The sequence below is a fragment of the Carcharhinus amblyrhynchos genome, chromosome 19, assembly GCF_965287045.1.
Source record: "Carcharhinus amblyrhynchos chromosome 19, sCarAmb.v2.hapA, whole genome shotgun sequence".
NCBI lineage: Eukaryota > Metazoa > Chordata > Chondrichthyes > Carcharhiniformes > Carcharhinidae > Carcharhinus > Carcharhinus amblyrhynchos.
In genome coordinates this window covers 31,512,317-31,537,559 of record NC_137342.1, presented here as the reverse complement: position 1 = coordinate 31,537,559, position 25,243 = coordinate 31,512,317, and the positions used below count along the sequence as shown (strand labels likewise).

Sequence of the window (25,243 nt, the reverse complement as noted above, 5' to 3'; positions counted from 1 at the left end):
CTTTTATTGGTGATCGTCATTGCCTAGCATTTGTTATTTGCCACTTGTCAGCCAAAGCCTCGATATTCTCCAGATCTTATTGCATTCAAACATGGACTGCTTTGGTATCTGAGGAGTCACCAGTAGTGCTGAACATTGTGCAATAATTGGCAAACACCTCCACTTCTGATGAAGAGAAGGTCGTTGATGAAGTAGCCACATCCTTGAGTGAGTTGTTTAGTTGTCCACTACCATTCATGACTAGATGTGGCAGGACTGCAGAGTTTGGATCTGATTCATTGGTTGTGGGATCACTTAGCTCTACCACTTGCTGTTAATGCTTCTCAGCAAGCAAGTAGTCCTGTTTGGCAGCTTCACCAAGTTAACACTTCATTTTTAGGTATGACTGGCGCTTCTCCTGGCATGCTCTCTTGCACTCTCCAATAAATCAGGGTTGATACCCTAGCTTGAGGATAATAGTAGATTGGGGGACATGCTGGGCCATGAAGGTGCAGATTGTGTTGGTGTTCTGCCGCTATTGATGGCCCACACTGCCTCATGGATGCCTAAGTTTTGAGTTGCTAAATCTGTTCGAAGTCTGTCCCATTTTAGCACAGTGATCGTGCGCCACAATACGATGGAGATTATTCTCAGTGTGAAGACAGGACTTCGTCTCCACGTGGAAATTGCTACAGGTACTGTTGTGGACAGATGCATCTGCAGCTGGCAGATTGGTAAAGATGAGGTCAAGTATGCTTTTTCCTCTTGTTGGTTCCCTCATCACCTGCTGCAGAACAAGTCTAGCAGTTGTAACGGTTCGATCAGTAGTGCCGTTGGCGAGCCATTTTGGTGGTGGATGTTGAAATCCCCCACCATAGTACATTTTGTGCCCTTGTCACCCTCAGTGCTTCCTCCAAGCACTGTTCATTATGGAGGACTATTGACTCAGCAGTTGTTTAGTTGTCCACCACCATTCATGGCTAAATGTGGCAGGACCAAAAAACATAAGAGCAGAATTAGGCCACCCAGCTCATTGAGACTACTCCACCGTTCAATCATGGCTGATATTTTTCTCATCCCTGTTCTTCTGCCTTTTCCCCATAACTCCTGATCCCCTTAGTAATGAAGAACCTATCTATCTCTTAGACACTCAATGACCTGGTCTCCACAGCCTTCTGCAGCAAAGAGTTTCACAGATTCACCACTCTCTGGCTGAAGATATTCCTTTGCATTTCTGTTCTAAAAGATTGTCTCTTTAGCCTGAGGCTGTGCCCTCTGATTCTAGTTTTTCCTACTTGTGGAAACATCCTCTCTACGTCCATTCTATCCAGGCCTTGCAGTATCCTATAAGTTTCAATAAGGTCCCCCCCCCTCATCCTTCTAAACTCAATGAGTACAGACCCAAAGCCTTCAGCCGTTCCTCATACAATAAACTCTTCATTCCAGAATTTCTTGTGAACCTCTTCTTCCAAGGTCAGCACATCCTTCCTTAGGCATGGGGCCCAAAATTGCTCACAGTACTCCCAAACGGGGTCTGATCAGAGCCTTGTACAGCCTCAGAAGTATATCCCTGCTCTTGTATTCTAGCCCTCTCGACATGAATGCTAATATTGCACTTGCCTTCTTAACTTCCGACTGAACCTGCACATTAACCTTAAGAGAATCTTGAACGAAGACTTCTAAGTCCCTTTGAGTTTCTGATTTTCTAAGCCTTTTCCCATTTAGAAAATAGTCTATGCCTTTATTCCTCCTTCCATAGTGCACACTTTTCCACAATGTATTCCACCTGCCACTTTTTTTGCCCACTCTCCTAATCTGTCTAAGACCTCCTGCAGCCCCCCTGTCCCTCTACATATCTTTGTATCATCTGCAAACTTAATCAACCAGCCCTTCAGTTCCTTCCTCCAAATCATTAATGTGATTTGTGAAAAGTTGTGGTCCCAGCACTGACCGCTGAGGCACACCACTAGTCACTAGCTGCCATCCTGAAAAAGACACCTTTAGTCCCACTCTCTGCCTTCTACCAGTCAGCCAATCCTCTATCCATGCCAGGATCTTACCCTTAACACCGTGGGCACTTAACTTATTTAGCAGTCTCCTATGTGGCACCATATCAAAGGCCTTCTAAATATCTAAATAAATCATGTCCACTGGTTCTAACTTCCTTGTTACCTTCTCAGAGAACTCTAACAGATCTGTTGGAAGTGACCTCCACTTGACAAAGCTGTGCTGACTCGGTCCTACTTTATCATGCATTTCCAGGAATTCTGCGATCTCAGCTTTAATACTGGACTCTAAAATCTTGCCAATGACCAATGACCAAAGTCAGGCTGCCTCCTTCCCTCCTTAAACAGCGGTGTTACATTAGCTACTTTCCAGTCCTCTGGTACCCTCCCTGCCTCCAGTGATTCCTGAAAGATCACCACCAATGCCTCCAGAATTTCCTCAGCTATCTATTTTAGAACCCTGGGTGTAGTCCACCTGGTCCAGATGATTTATCAACCTTCAAACATTTCAGTTTCCCCAAAATCTTCTCCTTAGTGATGGCCACTACATTCACCTGTGCTCCTGACTCTCGTGGTGCACTGCCATCCCACTGGTGAATTCCACCATAAAGACTGATGCAAAGTAACTATTCAGTTCCTGCACTATTCAGTGGTCCAATGGCTATTTTTGCCTCTCTCTTACCTTTTATATATTGGAAAAAACTCTTCCGATCTTTTTTCTTTACTAGCTTATGCTCATATTTCATCATCTCCCCTCTTGTTGCTTTTTTAGTTGTCCTCTGCTCACTTTTAAAGGCTTTCCAATCTTCTGGCTTCCCATTAACCCTTGCCATTTTGTATGTTTTTTTCTGATTTCACGCTGTCCTTGACTTCCCTTGTCAGCCATGGATGCCTCGTCCTCCCCTTAGCATGTTTCCTCCTCCTTGGGATGAATTTCAGTTGTGCCTCCCAAATAACTCTCCAAAACTCCTGCCGTTGCTGATCCACTGTCTTTCCTGCTAGGCTCCCTTTCCAATCAGCTTTGGCCAGCTTCTCCCTCATGTCTTTGTAGTTACCTTTAATTGTAATACTGTTACATCTGATCCCATCCCTGGAATTGTAATACCATTACATCTGGTTATCATCCCTGGATATGTCCTGTCCCTGCTTTGGCTGATGAGTCAGTAACCCTCCATGGTAAACAGCGCTTGGAGGAAGGACTGAGCATGGCAAGGGCACAAAATATACTTTGGTAGGGGGGCTTTGAACATCCACCACCAAAATGGCTCATCAGTAGCAATATTGATCAAACGAGTATAACTGTTAGACTAGTTCTGCAGCATGTGATGAGGGAGCCAACAAGAGAAAAATATACTTCATCTCATCCTTACCAATCTGCCAGCTGCCGTCCACGACAGTACCTGTAAGAGTGACCATGTGGAGACAAAGACAATCAAAGTTAAAGGAAAGGGTGGAAGTGCAAGTTAATGGTGCTGAGAGCTCAGGAGAAGTTAGTAAAGTTTCCAGACCACGTAACAGAACAGAGATTATAGAAGATGGCAGGAATCTAACCTCAGGCAGAGCAAAAAAGCTGACAACTATGATAAGGGAGGTGGTTGATGCAGGACTGAGGGCGTTTTACCTAAATGCGCGCATAATACGGAACAAGGTAAATGAACTTGTTGCACACATTGAAATTGATCAGCATGATGATGTGGACATCAGAGACATGGCTGCAAGGAGATCAAGGCTGGAATCTAAATATCCAAGGGTATGTGTCCTATCAAAAGGACAGGTAAATGGGCAAAGGGGGTGGGGTTGTGATATTAGTAAGGGATGAAGTTAAATTGATAGCAAGAAGCGATATAGGATCAGAAAACATAGAATCTCTGTGGGTGGAGTTGAGGAATCACAAAGATAAGAAGACCCTGATGGGAAATATGTGCAGGCTGCTTAGCAGTAGTCAGAATGTGGGGCAGAAAATAAATCAGGAGATAGAAAAGACATATAAAAAAGGCAATATTACAATAATCATGGGGGAGATCAATATGCAGGTGGACAGGTGAAATCAGGTAGATAATGGATCCCAAGAAAAGGAATTTGTGGAATGTCTAAGAGATGTTTTCTTTCGAGCAGCTTGTGACAGGGCCTACTAGGGAACAGGCAATTCTGGATTTGGTGATGTGGAGTGAAGCAGACTTGATTAGGCACTTAAGGTGAAGGAACCCTTCAGGAGCAGTGACCACAATATGATCAAATTTACGCTGTAGTTTGAGAGAGAGAAGTGTCTGGGACATTATCTGTAAGTTATGATTCTGAGAGTATGAGTATGTCAGACTGTTGCTTGACTAGTCTGTGAGACAACGCTCCAATTTTGGTACTAGCCCCCAGATGTTAGTAAGGAGGACTTTGCAGGATCAACGGGGCTGTTTCTTTTACCGTTGTCTTTTCAGGTGCCTAGAACAATGCCAGGTTGTCCATCCAGGTTCATTTATTTATTGAAACTTTGTAGTGATTGAGTGACTTGCTAGGCCATTGCAGAGGGCATTTGAGAGTCAACCACATTGCTGGAGTCACGTATAGGCCAGATCAGGTAAGGATGACAGATTTCCTTCCCTAAAGGACATTAGTGCACCAGATGGGGTTTTCCAGACAATTGACAATGGTTTCATTGTCATAATACATCCTTAATTCCAGGATTTTTTTTCACTGAATTCAAATTCCACCATCTGTCGTGGTGGGTTTTAAATGTGGGTCCTCAGAACTTAAGCTGAGTTTCTGGATTAATAGTCTAGTGATAATACCACTAGGTCATTGCCTCCCCCATAATATTCTCAGTAAGCACAGTCGATGTAAATTGATAGGCAAATTGTGGTCAGATATATCACACCCTGAAACCAAGTACAGATGCCACCCAATCCAACTTCTGTGGATTTCTCATCAAATCTTCCAGATGCTTTTCTTGTAATTGAGCCAACTGGTCTTACTGGAACTCTGGCTTTCACACAAGCGTTTCCAAATTCCATTCTCGAAGAGCACCTCTTGGAATCTTCTCCCAGTGAACACTTTCTCTTGGGTTAAGAATCCATCTCCAGAAATTCAATCTTTCCATTTAGTTGTCCTCTGCCTTGGATCACCATATGCATTCAGACTGCCATACAAGATACCCAGCTACACCAACAGAGCACCACTGCTTCACAGGCAAATTACTTCCAACGTCTGGCTTCTTACTTATTTGACTTTAAAATTGGTTCCTGCAGCTGTCTGCTTTTAACTTGAATTTCTCCAATTAGGACCTTGTTCAACTTCTTATTCTTTGAATTTTTGATTTAACTGTCTTCCTGAGGCATTCTTTTGTTCCCACTTCCGGGTTTCTGGGATTTTCTCTTGTTCTTTTGGAAAATCTGTTCTCTGCAGCTTCCTGCCTTGTGTCCAGCTTTTTCTGGTGCTCTCTTATTATTCACTCAAAATTTCTCCCTGTCTCAGCATGGTCCCTGGTTGCTAAGCAACATCCCAATTTTTCTTTAAACCCTATTGCTTTCATAACCCCTCATTACCATGCAAGCATCTGAACCAACCTGAAGTCATTAACCCTTTCAAGTTCAGAAACACATTAATTAAATTTGCTTGAAGTTATGCCTTATTTCTAATACCCACATATAAAATCAACATTATTTAAACTGACCTGTGCTTCCTGATATTAAGGATGTAGAAAGAACAAAGAAAATTACAGCGCAGGAACAGGCCCTCCAAGCCTGCACCGACCATGCTACCCGACTTAACTAAAACCCCCTACTCTTCTGGGTAATTCCCCCTTCCAACTACTTAATGATTAAGGTATTCAAAGTAATTTTAGTGAGAAAAATCTTTTGTTCGATTATGAGCTGATTAGAACCTAGTCATGTATTTTGGAACATTTCTTCTGTTGGATGTTCTATACCATCGCCTACAGGACTGATTCATCTGTGTACGCAAGGATCCAGATAAGTAGCTTTGGCATATTCAGGATAATGTGGTAATCTATTATAACACGCAAATTATCAACTGCATTCCTCCCATGCGTATTCAGGTCAATACAATATTTTCTGGTCATCATGATTATTTTATCTACAACAACCTAGACTTCAATTGTATATTTATAATAAAACATCCCAAAACACACATGATGACTAGCCAGAATTTTTGCCATTGTTGTGTTGCTGTCACAAGGGAGATGGGTAGGAAGTAAGAATTTTATGGAGTATCCAAAGATTCTACTTCCATTAATCAATAATGATTTTCCTGAGAGAAGAAAAATGCTACCTCCACGTAGCATATGGCTTGGAACGCTACAAAGAAGGATGTGTCTAGTGCTGCCATGTACCATCATGTATGTATGCAGTTTGATCACACTCTAATTTTCAGTTATGAGGTTACAGGAGCAATCCTTACCCAAGAGGTTTGATAATATAATTCAGTCTAATGCTGCAGTGCCATACTGAGGGGGTGGCACAGTAGCACAGTGGGTAGCACTGTTGCTTCACAGCACCAGGGACCCAGGTTCAATTCCTGGCTTGGGTCACTGTCTGTGTGGTGTTTGCACGTTCTCCCCGTGTTTGCGTGGGTTACCTCTGAGTGCTCCGGTTTCCCCTCACATTCTGAAAGTTGAGCTGGTTAAGTGCATTGACCGGAACAGGCTCCGGATTGTGGCGACTAGGGGAATTTCACATTACAGTATTAATGTAAGCCTTACTTGTGACTAATAAATAAAATTTAACATTGTTGTATCTTTTGGATGCGATGTTATACCAAGGCTCCAACTGCTCTCAACTGGATATAAACAGTCCATGGGGCTATTTGAAGAATAGCAAGGCGGTTCCTCTGGTATCCTGGTCAATATTTATTTGTTACAGACAGCGCATGAGAGTGCGTTTGTGCATGTCATTCAAACTAATTTCTTTCTGTAGCACTCATCTGTAAATAGAAAGACGTTTTCATTTGATTCACTCTTTGTAAGTGGTGGTGTTTTTCCCCAACCCCTTGGTTGTTGCACGATTCAAATTTCTATTAATCTCCCCAAAGTAAACTCAAGATAGAATGAACTCAAAGTGTTCGTTTAGTTGCACAGACTCAAAATGTGGGAAGGAGGGTTCATAATATCACCTTCACATTGCGACAGTAAAGAGAGCGTCCCTGTTCTTTTTGTGGGTGGCACATTGGCACAGTGGTTAGCATTGCTGCATCACAGTGTCAGGGACCTGGGCTCAATCCTGGCTTGAGTCACTGTGCAGAGTCCACACACCCTCCCCACGTCTGTGAGTTTCCTCCCACAGTCCAAAAGATGTGCTGGTCAGGTGCTTTGACCATGCTAAATTCTCCCTTTGTGTACCCGAACAGGTGCCAGAGTGTGGTGCCCAGAGGATTTTCTCAGTAACTTTATTGCAGTGTTAAGCCTACTCGTAACATCAATAAATGTAAAAAAGCAATAGAGAAGAAAAGATTTTTTGGTGCAATCTCCACAGAAAAAATAAAGATAGGTTCATGTGAGTTCCAGAATCTAGAATCAAACGTCCAATGAGGTATTCCTTTACAGAGGCTGGCAGGCTGAAAACCAATATTGTAGAATTCAGTTTTCACAAGATAACATAGGTACATAGAGATGAATCAGTCTTGCAGGTGATGGTACAGAACTTCCAACAGATGTTTACTCTGTACATAGCTGTTTTTTTGTATGGCTACTCATCAGATGTTAAAGAGCAGACTGAGTTATTTAGCATGGCAAGGCAATATTAACTTGTTCAGTAATCCAGGGGAATAGTCACATGATCCTACCTCTCCACCAGATTTTCAACAAAGGATGTGTACCCATCATCTAGAATTTGGTGGATCTCAACGACTGCTCAAAGTTTCAGCTATTGATTTGAAAGGAATGTTTGAGGCTCCTTTGTCAAAGTAGACCCTATGTCTCCTGTGGGCCAGCTAGTTGTCAAATGGAAATGCCCTTTATATAAAGTTGGGCTGTGTAGGCAACAGGTGATTAGTGTCTCCTCAGATAACAAGGTGAGTTTTCCTGAAACTTCAAAGTGGTGCTGGGGTCACAGATGAACATTGGTTCAACAATTTTAAGGATCATGTTCAGCCAAGGTCCAGCTTTAAAATTTTGAAATGGCAATGAGTAAATATATATAATTTTTAACACATGTTATATTTTAAAAAGTATAATGTGAGGTTAAAGTCCATCACACATTTCTTGGCCAATATCAGTACAATATTATCTGGGCATTTATCTCATTGCTGGTGTAGTTGTTTGCTGTAAACAAATTTGCCAGATTCCCCTACACTATATTAGAGCGATTATACTTCAAAGTGCTTCTTTGGCTGTGAAGTACTTTGGTACATTCTGAGATTGTGAAAAATGCTCCATAATTGCAATTTTAAAAAAAATCATGATCCAATGCAAAAGGAGAGAGATTTTTCTTGTATACAAATAGTCAAATAAAGATTTATGATTTAAAGACTCTTGGACTATGTACAATCCATACACCTTGCAATTTATATAGCCAAAGGTATTGTCTTTAAGCCAACTCTCATTCACATCACTCTCACCAACTAATTAGGTTACAGTGCAATCTATGATAATTTGTAATCAGTCCTCTTTATTGTGCATAGCTTACCATTTAAGGATTGTGCCTTGGAATCAAGGTCCCAGAATACTACTGATGTGCAACCATTGAAAAGCTAATTGCAAAGATAACTTGACCATGCTGTGAATGCAGGAATATGTAAAAAAAAACTTAGTTATCTGAAACAATTCATGAGTATTTGTATAAATGAAATCTGATATCTACAAGATATTAGCATTTCAAATGGGTAACAAAATGTTAATTTCTTGGCTGTACAGAAAAAATATATATACTAAAGCCACTTGGTAGTCTGTAATATGAGTCGATTCAAATTAGCTTTTGGTTGATTTTTATGGATCTTTCTTGTCCCTGATGCATAGTGTTGAGCATCACTAATAAAAGTTAACAAGTGGATGTGCAATAACTGGTCCTAATTATGCCCATAGTACCCTGTGTGATTTTCAGTTAATATCCTATGGTTACCTCAATTACTACGGAGATGATGAATGCACCACTGACCTAGATTTGTGCTTGATGGTTGAAATGAAATTATTTTTGAAATGAAAGTTGGTCAGCAATGTCAATTTGCATGGATTTGTGATTTTGAGTACATGATGAATAGGATAGAAGCCATGATTTCTGAATTGATGGGGGCATTTTACTTTGTTAGTAAAGGAAGAAAGTGCAAGAATTCCATGATGCATATTAGAATAGTGCCAGGTGCCACAGATGCTATGTGCCAGTCTTTCCTCATTTAAGGCAGTTTACACTGAAGTCTTCTGATGATAAATTGATGGTGTTCCTGAAAATCATAACTTTTAAGTGAAGTAGCTTTGTGAGTCATTGGATTTAACATTGATTCTTATGGCACCTGAGTTAGTGCTGCTTCAGATATTTCTTGCCTGGAATAAATAATGTACAAGTTGATATACTGTGCAGCCCTATACATTCATAGATGCAATAGATTGCAAAATAGAATAAATCACTGAATATAACATAACTATGATATATATTTAAATCAGATAACATTAAATAACCCACATAAGCCCTGAGTAGCACAATCTCTGTGTGTGTATGTGTGTCTAGGATCTGACTTTTATAGCACACTGTGTGGGCATGTGTATGTTGTGATGACACTGTGCCTTTAAGAAATGTATTTTAATCATGTTTTTCTGCAGGATGTTTCTAACTGTCCCTGACATTTTATCAGAACTGCTTTGTCGACAACCAGTATCCTGTCTTGTTACTGAAGCAATATGATTAATATCATGTTTATTTTAATCTGAAAGAATGCAGTGTTTACATGTTTTAGTGTTCCCTTGGAATGGCAGAGTAGAGCTTGATTTGGATGATTGACAGATCAGGTCATATGACTGGAGACAGCGAGTCTTTCACAGAATTTCAGCTTAATTGCTGTTTTAGATGCTGTTTGCAGCTGAAAGAGAGCAGTATCTCTTTTTTTTATCCTCTCTTTGGAATTGGAGATTCTGCTGTCTGAGTGTTGCTGTTTTGGAAGCTGCAGAGAGTGAGGTATCCTTTTCTATTTCTGAAGTCTGAAGACCGGAAGCTGCTAGAGACTGGGTTTACTTCTCTGGTTTGCGGTCTTGAGGATATATCTTTCTCTGAAAGCTACTGTTTAGATTTCTGTCCAGAGGTGTTAAAAAGTTAGAAATCTGGTATCAAGTGAGCATATTTGTTTAGCTGTTAACTGATTCTGAAGAAGGGTATATGTCAATAGGTTATTGCTTTAAATTGAAATACCAGAAATATCCAGCTATTAAGAATTAGAGTGTGTCATGTTTAAGTTTTGTAACTGGGGAGGTGATGGCCAAGTTGTATTATTGCTACACTATATTAATCCAAAAAGTCAGCTAATGTTCTGGGGACCCAGGTTCAAATTCCGCCAGCAGATGGTGGATTTTGAATTCAGCAGTTTAAAAAAAATCTGGAATTAAGAATCTACTGATGACCATGAAACCATGGTTGGAAAAACCCATCTGGTTCACTAATGTCCTTTAGGGAAGGAAATCTGCCATCCTTACCCAGTTTGGCCTACATGTGACTCCAGAGTCACAACAACGTGGTTGACTCTCAACTACCCTCAGGGATGGACAATAAATGCTGACCCAGCCTGCAATGCCCATGTCTTTCAAATGAAATTTTTACAAAGTTGTGCCCATTCTTGTTATATTCTAACAGTGTTCTTAAATAAATTTTGTTTGATAAGGGTTTTCTAGTGGGTCACTCGAATCGTAACTGGAGTGAAATACCAGATGCTCACCAATGCCAAAATCAAATGCACATCTTTGGGTTTAGGCACAAAAGACCTTGGAGTTTTTGGACTGGGCCTTAACAGGGTGTGTCTGTGTATGTGTCCACATGTGTTCCCCATCCCGGTCAACCAATCTTGTTGGAACTCGTCTCTCTAACCAGGGATTACAACCTTTACCTTTGAAGATCTAATGTTAGGATTCTCTCCAATAATCGCTCCAACCTGGATGGCAACAACAGTGGCCCACCTCGCAGGATTTAAATTTCATCTCCCCTGAATTCCTGAATATGCACACCAGCACCAACCCACAAGCACCACTTCAGTTCTTTGGCTATGCCGAGCAGAATATTATTGATCCAAAGGAGTACCTTTGTTTCAGTAGCCCACAGCACGAAGTCACCAATTTTCTGCTATGTCTCTCAATTGCCAAGACTTTTCCCGAGTCCTGTCTGACAGCCAGCACATCTTCTGGGCCCTCTTCACTTGCAGCTTGCAAATTGCAGCCCTTTTTCCACTTGGAACCTTCTTCTCTGCTGCCCTCTTAACTTAATGAATCATCTTCCCGTCCTTGTCCCCTGTCTGGGGCTCTTCTTGTGGGATCTCTCTCTGTCCCATGCCTGGGTCTCTTGTCTACAATGGCGCCAGCTCCCTTTTGCGCAGGCGTGTTTAACATATTCTCAGTCCCGTGAATTTAACATGCTGAATTGGGCATGTGCAGCCTGCTCTCAGTCTGCACGTGTGAAAATTCCAAGGTCTGCCAGGACTAGCAGTTCCTGACCTCTGCTCTCGACAGTACAGTAAGTCGGGTTTCGTTACAGTTTTTTTAAATCCCCATAGGAAGAAAGCTTCAACATAGGGAAGGTTTTTATTCATAGCTTTACATAAATTTCTCAGTAGTAGTCAAACAACCCATCTGGTTCACTAATTAATTCACAAATTAACAACCAATTTGGTTCACTAACGTCCTGTAGGGATGGAAATCTGTTGTCCTTACCTGGTCTAGCTATACTTATGACTCTAGAACAACAGAAATGTGGTTGACTCTGAAACGGAGGGCACTTAAAGATGGATGATAAATGCTGGCCCAGCCAGTGACGCTTATGTCCTGTAAAATGAGTAAAAATAAATTCCTAGCTTATCAAGAGAGATGCTACAGCCTGTGCACTTTTAGCCTCCTCTTGTTGATGCTTAAAATACGGAACTATCATCTGCACTACTTCAACAACTTTTTCTAAATGTGTTTACTCTCTTTTCCAATTCTTTTTCAAGCTTATTAATCTTTTAATTCAGTTCAGCTATTTCTCTGGTGAGTTCTGTTATCTTTATTTCAGTTCATCTGGAGAATCTTTTTGCAGGCTTAACAGTTTCATTTGGGTAATTATTTCATTTTGGAATCTTTATTTTATGGTTGCTAATTGCTCCTTAGACTTTATCAATTTACCCGTTAAATCCCCAATCTGTTTTTTAAGATTTTCCCTACCTGCTTTTAAAGTTTGGATCCACTCTTCCATGCCACACACATTGTCCATGTTGTTCTCCACATTGCATTGGAATTTAAGAATTTCATTGTTTGTTTCACAACAAGCTTCCAACATTTCATCAATCTTGGTTTTTAATTCTGCATTCAACCAACTGTTCTGATTCATAAGTTATTCATTTTCCTGTTCAAAGCATTTTCCCAAGACATAATGGAGACTCCTAATACTTGTACTCCATCAAACTTTAATTGAAGATCTATTTTTGTTGAATTTGCGTCTGCAAGTTTGTCATTAAGATGTTTCAAGCCCTCATTCAAGTGTTCTACTTCCTGTGACCTACAGTCCAATATTCTCACCAGTTCTCTTTTTTAATCAGCAAACTCTTCTTGCCTACATGAAAGTTGATTCCCTTTGCTGATCAGTTTTTCCTTAAAACCTAATTTGTCATACAACCTTTCACATTCTTGCATTTCTGATAACTTTTCTTGGTCCTGGGCTAGTGACTTTTCCCACTTCATCCTGTCTAACTTTAGAAACTTGGGCTTTACTGCACAATCAGGAAAGAGTTTATTTATTTTGTTGAGGGGGTAAAGGAATACTTCTTCCTGAAAGACAAAACCAACATAATCTTCAAAACCTTGCCTCGCTTTAATACTAGTCAAGGAAAAAACACCTTGACTATCATTTGCCATCATAGGTTTCTAGTAGATTCTGAGGGAACATGTTTTACTTAAAACCACCGCCACTGTTTTAACACCCATTTCCTTTTCCGGTACAGCTTTCTCTAAGGACTTTTTAAGCATTCATATTATTGCCACCATTTTACCATTCAGCTTTTAACAATTGGCTTTGAAATTTCCAATGTAATAGCAATAAGAACATTCTAGTTTCTTTGCACCAATTTTATTTTCTTTACTGTATTTATTGTTCACTGGAACAGCTCCTGCTTCCTTTCCAAATGGTTTCAGGGGTGAGAAACTTCAGTTATGGGGATAGATTGGTGAGATTGGGACTGCTGTCCTTGGACAGAAGATGGCTAAGAGGAGATTTGATAGAGATGTTTAAAATCATGAAGAGGCAAGACAGAGAAGATAGGGAGAAGCTGTTCCTGCTTGTAAAAGGATCAAGAACAAGAGGGCAAAGTGATTTACAAAAGAAGCAAATGTGTTGTGAGAGAAACTTTTCACTTGGGTGATTTGGATCTGGAATGCACTGGAGTGAAGTGAGTGATAACGCTCTGGAGCTGGTAGCCTAAGAGGGTGGTGAAAGTGGAGAATGATTTCCAATGAACACTGGATGGACACAAAGGCATCTTTTTGGCAAACCAAACAAATAATCAGATAAACCGAGGGACAAAGTAAAAGGGGCGGCCCTTAAGAGAGGGAACCTTCCAAAGCAAATTAAACCAAAATGTAAAAGAAACTTAAAACATCAAATCAAAAGACGATTAGAAGGATCAGTGATACACCCCAGCCCATGCTGGGCCTAACAGGCACAAAAGGTCTCAGTAGTGCCTGTGAACTCCACATGCTCTCTCTCCAAGGACACCTGGCCACGAATGTAGCTGCAGCGGGGAGGTGGGGGGCAGACAGTCAGATTGGACGACCTCGTCCGTCATCCACTGCCTGGACCCTGTTTATGGTGAGTCTAGCCCAGGAGTGAATGGACAGAAAGGAAATGGCCTTACAGGGCGAGGGGAAAGAAATGGCAGATGTGATTAACTTGATTGCCCTACAAAGAACTAGTGTGCACTTGATGGGCCAAATGGCCTCTTTCTATGCTGTAATGACTGTGATGCTATGAATTCTAATGAGGAACTCAGTTTCTCACTGCCCAAACAAAGCCTGTCCATCACCAATTAAAACACAAGGAGTGTGATGAAATAGCTGCAGCAACACTCAAGAAACTCAAACGCTGTTCACGACATAGCAGTTTGTTTGATTGGCGCCTTGACCAAGTGCTCCCTCCACCGCTGCTGCACAGTGGCATCAAATGCACTGTAGCAACTTGCCAAGGCTCTGTTGACAGCCCCTTCCAAACTGTGAATTCTACCACATAGAAAAACAAGGGCATGGCAACAAGAATATGGGAACACAGCTACCAGTAAGTTCCCTTCTAAGGCACCATCCTGACTTGAAAATATATTGTTGTTCTTTCACTAGCACAGAGTCAAAATCCTGGAACTCCCTCCTTAACTGCATGATTGGCGTCCCAAGACCACAAGAACAGCATTAATTCAAGAAGGAGGCACACCACACCTGCTCTGGGAATTACAGCTTGGCAGGAAATGTTTGTCTTGCCTGTGACACCCCTGTCCCATTATTTTTTTAAAATGCTTTGAAGTTGGCTTTGGTAGGCTTAAAATAACTCCTTTAAAATTTAAACTTATTCAATATTTTTGCAATGATATGCTTGGAATTCTTAAACTGTTTTTAAAATTAAGCTGTTAACATTAGTGTTGCATTCTTGAAGATCAACAATCACCAAGAAAGGCCAGGGATTAGGATTAAGTGAATTCTCTTTCAGAGAACTCTGAGGCGCAGTGAATTTAATAGCCTGTGGTGCTTTAAAATTCTGTAATTCAATATATTGTTTAAAATGTTCTATCCTAAAATTAGATGATGAACAATCTGTTGTTGGTTAGTAAGAACTTGCATGAAATAAACATGACAAATGACTATTATCTTCTCCTATTCATGTGTCAAAATACATGGAGGAATCTTTTTTGAGTCTGCGTCCAGTTAAATTACAAATGAACGTTGAGGGAGAGTCAAGCATACTTGTTTGGATTTGCTTAATTTGGATTGCAAGGTGAAAGTTTCCTTAGAACATCGTTGTAGATTAACATTAAAAAATCTGCAGAAAATTTAGGCCAGATATGGCAGGAAGCCGATTCTGCTTGTCTGCTGTCAATGAGATTAATTTAAGCGGCTAAATATAAATAACTTGTTAGCAGCTAAGTAGCTGAATTTTGCTGTTGCAAATTAGATTTTAAAATTATTCAAGTAAATGAAGATCAGAAAAAAACCCAGTAAAATCTAAATTTAAGTATACAAATACTTATCATAAAATATGTAATAGCTCAGGGTAAACTGCAATACAGTTGACATGTCTTCTTTGTAAAAATATTGTCAGGCTCCAATAAGAAATCGGGTAGATATTTCCTGTTTGGATTTACGTGGTGCTTCACATGGATGATGATTCAAAAACAATTATGTAAAAATAACACTGAGAAACAACACTGGCTATGAATGGAAAGATTCAAACAGGGTTTCACATTTGCCTGTTTTAAATATTTATTCAATTTTCTCTGGCAAAGGATTCCATGCTCCAGACGCCCCTTGTTTGAAGGTTTGTCTCCTTGCTTTGTTAAATTAAAATAGAAAATCCCTGGTTACGGATTCTCAATAAATAAAATATAATAAGTAACTGTTTTTCTATTTGTTAAAATTTTAATATTGTTAAAAAGAAACCTGTATCAAATCTCGGTCCAGCATTTCCAGTATTATTTTCAATACGTTATATGTTGATGCTTGGCATATAGAGCATTTCATTTGGAAGGCCAGAATCTTAATACAGATAGGATTTTTTTCCCTATTCAGGGATCATGTTCCCATCTTTGTGTAATACCTCATACCCTGATTTTCCCATGTTGACTGGTTACTGGCTTTTCAGCATTGAAGAACCACTCCTGCTTATGTAATGCCTTGGAAACTTAGTTCAGCAAGTAAATTTTCAATAGCCTCATGATTAGCTGGTAGGAATGGAGAGTTATTGCCAGTGCAGTGTTACTGAAGATATTAAGTAATAAACTATATATGTGGATGGGCACATTTAATTTTGTGGAAGAAATCTTGAAGCACTGGAGTAAAATTATTTAATTTACATATTTTGTTACCAGGTAATCATGCAAAGTTCAACCTGCATGACGAGCAAATTCATTGCTGTTTCAAATAGGCCAATTCCAATATTATTACTTTTTTTAAAGTTTTATTTATTTCTCACTCCCTCCCTGAATTTCACTTGGGCCCCAAGCAGCCCCAACCCATTTCCAGTGAACATAAGAAATAGGAGCAGGAGTAGGCCATCTAGCCCTTCGAGCCTGCCCTGCCATTCAATAAGATCATGGCTGATCTGTCGTGTCTCAGTTCCACCTTCCCGCCCTCTCCCCAGAACCCTTAATCCCCTTGCCTATCAAAAACCCATCAACCCGCGTCTTAAATATATTTAGCGAGGCAGCCTCCACCACTTCAACGGGCAGAGAATTCCAGAGATTCACCACCCTTTGAGTGAAGAAGTTCCTCCTCAACTCCGTTCTAAACCCCCCCCCCCCCCTTTATCTTGGGGCTGTGCCCTCTAGTCCTACTGTCCTTTCTGAGCAGGAAGAGCCTCTCCACCTCTATCCTATCCATCCCATTCATCATCTTATACGTCTCAATGAGATCTCCCCTCATTTTTCTAAACTCTAACGAGTACAAGCCTAGTTTATTCAGCCTCTCCTCATAGTTCAACCCCCTCAACTCCGGTATCAGCCTAGTAAACCTCCTCTGCACTCCCTCCAAGGCCAAAATATCCTTGCGTAAGTGCGGCGACCAAAACTGCACACAGTACTCCAGCTGTGGCCTCACCAGTGCCCTGTACAGTTGCAGCAAGACCTCCCTACTTTTAAATTCAATCCCCCTCGCTATGAAGGCCAGCATCCCATTAGCGTTCCTGACCACCTGCTGCACCTACAAGCTGGGTTTTTGCGACTCATGCACAAGGACCCCGAGGTCCCTCTGCACCATCGCATGCTGCAGTTTTTCGCCATGTAAGTAATAGTCCTTCCTACCATTATTCCTACCAAAGTGGACAACTTCACACTTGCCAACATTAAATTCCATTTGCCAGTTCCTGGCCCATTTGCCCAGCCTATCTAGATCCTTCTGCAGACTTTCCGCACCTTCCGCACAATTTGCCGTTCCCCCAATCTTGGTGTCATCAGCAAATTTCGACACTTGGTTCCCTCCTCCAGATCATCTATATAAATGATAAATAGTTGAGGGCCCAGCACCGACCCCTGGGGCACTCCACTAGTCACCAACCACCAATCCGAATAGCACCCATTGACCCCCACTCTCTGCCTCCTATTTGACAGCCAATCCCCTATCCACGCTAACACCCTATCCCCTACTCCATGCCCCCTGACCTTCTGCAATAACCTCTTGTGAGGCACCTTATCAAACGCCTTCTGAAAATCAAGGAACACCACATCCACCGGCTCTCCTCTATCCACCGCCCTAGACACATCCTCATAGAACTCCAATAAATTCATCAGACACGACTTCCCCTTAACGAAACCGTGCTGCATCAGCTCTATCAAACAATTCTCCTCAAGATGCCTCGCTATTTTCTCCTTGATCACGGATTCTAACATTTTACCTACAACAGACATTAAACTAACCGGCCTATAATTCCCTGCCTTTTGCCCGCCACCCTTCTTAAACAACGGCGTAACATTAGCTGTTTTCCAATCTTCCGGCACTTCCCCGGAATCCAACGACATTTGGAAAATAATCACCAAGGCATCCACTATCACCTCTGCCATTTCTTTCAGAACCCTTGGATGCATTCCATCCGGTCCTGGGGACTTGTCCACGATCAGTCCCTCCAGTCTTTCGAGCACTGCCTCTCTAGTAACAATAATGTCATTCAGGCCCTCCACTCCTACCATCTTTCCATCGCTAACACCTGGCAAATTATTCACGTCCTCCTCCGTGAAGACCGAAACAAAAAAGTTATTCAAGGCCTCAGCCATTTCCCCATCCCCTACCACTAAGTCCCCCCTCTCATCCTCTAAGGGTCCAACGTTCACCCTAGTCAGCCTCTTCCTTTTTATATATTTATAAAAACTCTTACTATCCTTTTTTATATTAAGCGCTAGCCCAGCTTCATAGTTTATCCTACCCTTCTTTATCAACTTCTTCGTCATTCTTTGTTGATATTTAAACCTCTCCCAATCCTCTTCTCGCCCACTACTCTTAGCTACTCTAAACGCATCCGCTTTTAATTTAACACTTTCCTTCACCTCCTTCGTTATCCACGGCTGATTATCTCTCCTCCTACGATCCTTTTTAACCATCGGAATAAATTTCTGCTGAGCACCAAGAAAGATGTCCTTAAAGATCCTCCACTGTCCCTCAGCAGACCTACCTTCCAATGCGCTCCCCCAATCAACATTCGCCAATTCCTCTCTCATCCTATCATACTCCCCTCTGATCAAACAAAGGACACATGCCCGGGAACCCACTTTCTCCTCCTCCATCTGCATCAGAAACTCCACCATACAATGATCACTCTTCCCAAGAGGATCCTTCACCACAAGGTCCCTAATTCTACCTGCCTCATTACATAACACCAGATCCAAGATAGCTCGCTCCCTCATCGGCTCCAACACACGCTGTTCAAGGAAACTATCCCGGCAGCATTCCAAGAACTCTTCCTTAAGCCCACCGCGTCCAACATGGGTCGACCAATCAATATGTAGATTGAAATCCCCCATAATTATTGCCGTTCTATTCCTGCACGCCGCATTTATTTGCGCGTTAACAGCCCGCCCCACCTCCAGATCATTATTTGGGGGCCTATAGACGACACCCACCAGCGTCTTCCTCCCTTTGCTGTTCCTAATCTCCACCCACAACGATTCCACTTTCTGCTCTTTGGTTCCTATATCATCCCTTACTACCACCCTGATGCTATCCTTAATCAGCAGAGCTACGCCCCTCCCTTTTTCCTCCCGCCTATCCTTCCTAAACACTTGATACCCCTGTACATTCAGCTCCCAGTCCCTGTCACCTTGCAGCCACGCCTCTGTAATGGCCACCTGATCATATCCATTTGTGCTGATCTGCGCCACCAGCTCATTCACTTTATTCCGAAGGCTTCGTGCATTCAGATAAAGTGCCTTCATCCCAGCCTTCACCTGTACCCTATTTGCCGGAACACCACCAACCTTACTCACGCCCCCTACTCCCCTTTATTATTGGGACATCCTTGGCCTCTTCCCTTACCTGTACCCTCTCCTTTACTTTAGACCCTGTAATTTCACCTACCCTCGCACCCTCCCCCTCCCAATTAGTTTAAAGCCCTATCTACAGTCCTATCTACATGATTCGCCAGGACTCTGGTCCCAGCACGGTTCAGGCCAACCCCATCCCACCTGAACAGGTCCCACCTACCCCAATACTGGCGCCAATGCCCCATAAATTCAAACCCATTCCTCCCACACCAATCCCTGAGCCACCCATTCACTTCCTTAATCTTATCAACCCTACGCCCGTCTGCACACAGTTCAGGCAGTAGTCCAGAGATAACCACCTTGTCGGTTCTACTTTTTAATTCCATTCCCAGCTTTTCATACTCCCTCCCCAGATCCTCAGTCCGCATTTTGCCTACGTCGTTGGCACCCACATGTACTACAACAACTGGATTCTCACCCTCCCACTCCAGGTTCCTCTGCAGCCCAGATGCGACATCCTGGACCCGAGCACCAGGCAGACAACACACCCTTCTGTGCACTTTGTCACTGTGACAAAGGACAGTGTCAATACCCTTAACCACACTATCCCCAATTACCACTACATTCCTTTTCACCTTCTCTTTGCCTATGTCCTATGTCCGCATCACTGTACCATGTGTAGTTTGCTCACCAACCTCACCTCCCTCGTTCTTGTCCACACTGGAAGCAAGAACCTCAAACCTGTTATGCAGATTGACAGGCTGAGGCATTTGGTCCCCACCCTCCTTCCTCCGGTCCCCACCCTCCCTCCTCTCAGCAGCCCCCTCCTGTTCCTGACCCTTAGAGTTAGCCAGTCTAGGGGGGGTGGATGTCTCTTGCACCCCATTATCAATGGCACCCTCCCTCCCCCTGATGAGCCTCAGTGTCTGTAGCTCAGAGGCCAGCTCATCTACCTTGAGCTGGAGCTCCTCCAGCAACCTGCACTTACTGCAGACATGGTCACTGGGAAGGACCCTGGGGTTCACCAGCTCCCACATCATACAGAAACAGCACATCACATGCCCCTCCATTATTCCCTTTAGTACTACTGAACACCGATTTCAACGCAAACTTACCTGGCCCTTTTCTCCAAAGCCCTTTGATCCTAAGCCCTAGTAGCTCACTCTGCTTCCCTCTCACTCCACTGCCCGCTGTCTACACCAGACCTCCTTTTAAACCGGGCGCTGTTTAAAAGCCTGCTTACCCACAAATCCCTGCTATCCACTCCCTTGTGCATGTTCTCTCTTTGTTTTCCTCTCCAGTTGCTATCTCTTTATGCTCTCGGGTATGACATTTGCTTACGTTGTCAGGACCCCAACATTGGGTTCAATTTCTGGAACCTTGTCCAATTAAGTATGGCAGGCAGAACAGGGAAGTGGAAAGTCCAACCTTCAGCAATGTTCACCAACAACCCCACCAGGAGACACAGCTACCAGACCAACAATGTGGAAGGTGTATCTTTCCTTAGACAGCCTGCAGCTGTAGATTTCTGGCACCTTCATCACTAGAGTTTGAGATTTGAAGGAAGCATTACTATTGCTGTTCAACGGCCCCTTCCCCTCTGTTATGATATTCAAGGAAGTCACCTCCAGGCAATGAACTGGCTTTGGCTTCAATAGAGGGCTGATCCACCATGTGGTGGCATAGTCAATTTAACTTAGCTCAGCCAGGCTTGCAGCCTGGTCCTGGTCAGACCCAACCTCTGACAAGATTGTTCATCAGTGGAATTGTTGGGAAACTCGTGATCTTCTCATTTTTATCCCTACTCTGCCACCAAATGTCTCTCTGCAGGACTAAGAACATTTAGCCTTCTTTTCTGAGCCTGGTCTCTGTCTCTGTGCTGCCACTCCCTCTTTCCTGTCCTGTTCCACTTCCACTCCCTGTCTCTCTGACCAACCCTGTTTTTCTGCATCTCCTAGCCCACTTACTCTGGTCTTCACTCGGGGTTGCCCAACCCCCCTTCATTCAGGGTTGCCTGCCCTCCCCCCACACTGATCGTTTAATGAATGGGTCAAAATTTGGCAGATAGAGTTCAACGTGGCTAAGTGTGAGGTCATCCATTTGGTTAAGAAAAATACAAAGGAAAAGTATTATCTAAGTGGAGAGAAACTTTGGAGTACTTCAGCGCAGAAGGATTGGGTGCATAAATCGCCGAAAACTGTTATTCTGTTCAACAGGTAATAAGTTGAATGAAATCTTGGCATTTATTGCTCAAGAAATAGAATATAAAAGTGAAGTGTTGTTGCTACTGTATAAAGCAAAATGTGGAGTTGCTGGTGTTGGACTGGGGTAGACGCAGGTTAAAGTCCAACAGGTTTATGTGGTAGCATGAGCTTTTGGAGCATTGTCCCTTCACTTGATGAAGGGGCAACGCTCCGAAAGCTTGTGCTACCAAATAAACCTGTTGGACTTTAACTTGGTGTTGAGATTACTTACTATAAAGTATGAGTGAGACTTGCTTTTGAACATTGTGTACAGATTTAGCCCCCTTTCTTGAGAATTGGAGGCAGTTGAGAGGCAGTTTGCTAGATTTATTCCATCAGTCAGGGGCTTGTCTTATGAACAAAAATTGGGCAGTTTAGGCCGATACTCATTGGCGTTTAGAAGAATGAGAAGAGATCTAATTGTTGTGTACAAAATGATAAGAGGGATTGTCAAAGTAGATGTGGAGAGACTGCTTCCTCTTGAAGGACAATCTAGAGCAAGAGGTCATGGTTTTGGGATAAGGGGCGGCAGATTTAAAACAGAGATGAGGTGAAATTACTCTGATGGTTATTGGACTGAGCAGTTCATGACCTGAGAGGTTAGTGGATGCTGGGAGTTTAAGGAAGAGGTGAAACAGATTTTTAATAGTAAGCATTTAAAGGGCTATGGTGAATGAGTAGGTACATGGAGTTAAGACCGAGATGAGAGAGCCATGATTGTATCAAATGGCAGAATAGACTCGAGGAGCTAAATTGCCTATTCCTGCTCCTAGTTATGTTCCCAGGATTTTCCCATCTCTTTTTTACATATACGTATAAATACATAGGAACAACATTTACTAGCCTTCAACATTAGTTCACTTCTATAAAAGTATATTGAGTGTACACCATCTGGACCTGAGGTTTTTATCCTTTTTTTGGTTTACTAATTTGTCAATTATTTTCTCCCTTTCTGTCTCAATTGTACTTATCCTTTTAAAAACCAATGCCTACTTCACTGCCTTCTTTGTAAAAGTTGAAGTAAAGTGAGTTAATTAATTTTTGTATTACTAGTGAGTTTATTAAGCTTGCTCTTTAGTGGTCCACTTGTTATTTGTCAGTACTGATGCAAAAATTTGTGATAAGATTATGACCCTTGCTGGCACAGAAGAAGCTCATTCAGCCTATTCAACTCACAGAAATGGGATCTTGGGTTTCATTAATAGACGTGTTGAATACAAAAGTAGGGAAGTTATGCTGAACCTTTATAAAGCTCTGGTTAAATCTCAATTACAGTTTTGTGTCCAGTTCTCATCACCACACTTGGGAAAGATGTGACGGCCATGAGAGGGAAAAAACTAACCCACTCCCCCATCCCTGGAACCGTTCCGGTAAATCTTTGCTCCCTTCCATGCTTTTGTACTCCATGTCTCTATTTATGATATCCAAGATGCCATATGCTTTTCTAACCACTCTATTAATATGTTTTGCCACTTTCAACGATCAATGCACATCCAGACCCCTCTATCCCTGTATGCTCTTTAGAATTGTGCCATTTAAATCTGCATTGCCTCTCCTTATCCCTTCTAAATGCATTGCCTCTGTTTTAAATTTCCATCTACCATTTGTCTGTTCATTATTCTAACCTATTACAACTAACTTGCATCATCCTCACTGTTTGTCATTTCTTCAGGTTTAATATCATCAGCAAATTTTGCAATTTTACTCTGTATTCTAAGATCCAAATCAGCAACGGTCCTAGCACTGATCCTTGGGGAACCACCACTGTCTATTCCCCTCCAGTCAGAAAACAACCATCCACCCTTCTGTCCTTAAGTCATTCTTTTAATCCAGTTGTTTACTGATCCGTCAGCTATTCATCAGCTCTGATGAAGGTCATCCTGACTTGAAACGTCTCGATTCTCTCTCCACAGATGCTGTCAGACTTGCTGAGATTTTCCAGCATTTTCTGTTTTTGAATACTGACGCACCTATTCCTAAACATCAATTTTGTTAAACTGTCCATTGTGATACCTCGTCAATCACTTTCTTAAAATTCATATTGACAAGTCCAACACATTCCCCTCATCAACCTTCTCAGTTACTTCATCAAAGTTCAACTAAATTAATAAAATGCTATCTGCATTTTACAAGTCCATACTGCCTCTCCTTGAGTAATTCAAACCGCTGTAAGTGCCTGTTGCTTTTCTTCCTGGTTATGGAAATCTACACAGTATCTTCATACTCTGCCAATACATTAATTTTGCATCCCTGAGGAGTCTTATCTTCAAAATTATTTAGGACATTCTTATAAAAAGTAGTTTGTGTTCCCTTTTATATTAACCACAAGTCTTTTTTGTCCTTTTAATCTCCCTATTCAATTTTCATTGCACTATGAATATTACTTTATTTAGTATATTGGATCTGAATTTTAATTTACTTTTGGTCTTTTTGAGCAAATATGCCCATCAATTATTTCCTTTTCACCTGATGGGAAGCATGCAAAATAGATACATTCCTATCACATTGTGTAGTTGAAGATTCAGTTTTGCTTATTGCTATCCTGTTGCTGAGTTTTTTTCTCGGTTATTTTGGGCCCGATCGTTTCTTGCCTCTCAAAAATTTTCTGTTTTCGAATCCAACACTCTTATTTGTACCTCTTTGTTACACTCTCCTGTTTTCACAATGGACCTAACTATGTAAATTAACTATGTTGGAAGTGCCATTTCCCAATTGATCTTCTAATCTCATCATATGTTTGTCCTACTTCACTTTTTGGAAGTAAATAAATTAAGTGTTCACCTTTTCAGAGATAAAATTCAATGGATGCTGGAAATTTGCAATGAAAACTGAAAATGTTGGGAAAAAAATCAGGAGGTCTATTAGCATCTCTGGCAAAAGAAACAAATTAATATTTCAGTCTATTGACTTCAGAATATTTTGAACTTTTTTAATATATTTCTGATGCCTTTGCACGTTTTGACTGGCACAATCTTTGTGTATTATTGGCATTTTTAACCTTGGACGTTATCAGGGGTGGGATGAAGGGGGAAGGGTTTCAGCAGGGACTGTTCTATGGATTGTGACTTTTACTATTACTCCAATACTTCTAACCTCTCTTTTTGTTAGCACAATATACAGGGCTCATCTGCCTATTTTAGTTCAGTTAAAGATATCTAACCTGAAATGTGAACCTTTTTTTGAATATTCAGTTACCTTCCGTCTTCACTAAATTGCTGTTTTTATTTGAAATTTCCACCATGTTTTTAATTTTAATATACATTAATTGATTTCTTCCTTTTGTCATTTTCTGGCAAATACCAATGGAAGAAGAGCTTCTTCTTTTCCCGGTAATATGATTCTGCAAACCAAGGCAAATAATTATAAATTACCCAAGATTTTCAGAAATTGTGTAATTTCCATATGTCTTTGTGAAATGTTGAAAGGCCTGTGTTGTCTTACCTACTTAACCAGGCACTTGAGATTGTACTTGTAACACATTATCTAAACTGAAAATATGACTGGCTGCCCACAATTTGCAAAAAAAGACACAACGAAATACTTGCAGCAGCAGAGGGGAGGGGACTAATGTAAAATGGTTGGTTTCATTGGTTAAGATTGAGGTCAGAAGAAATCATAAATTTAGCAAGCTGTTCATCTGATTCAGCTATCAAGACAGCACTTGTATTCCTGTGTATAATCACT

General features: G+C 41.5%; 1 protein-coding gene across 4 annotated transcripts in view; it reads left to right on the top strand.

Moving 5' to 3' along the window:
- Positions 1-25,243, top strand: part of LOC145355416 (SRSF protein kinase 2-like) — a 200,694-nt gene that overhangs the window by 62,207 nt on the left and 113,244 nt on the right. The window lies entirely within an intron of this gene.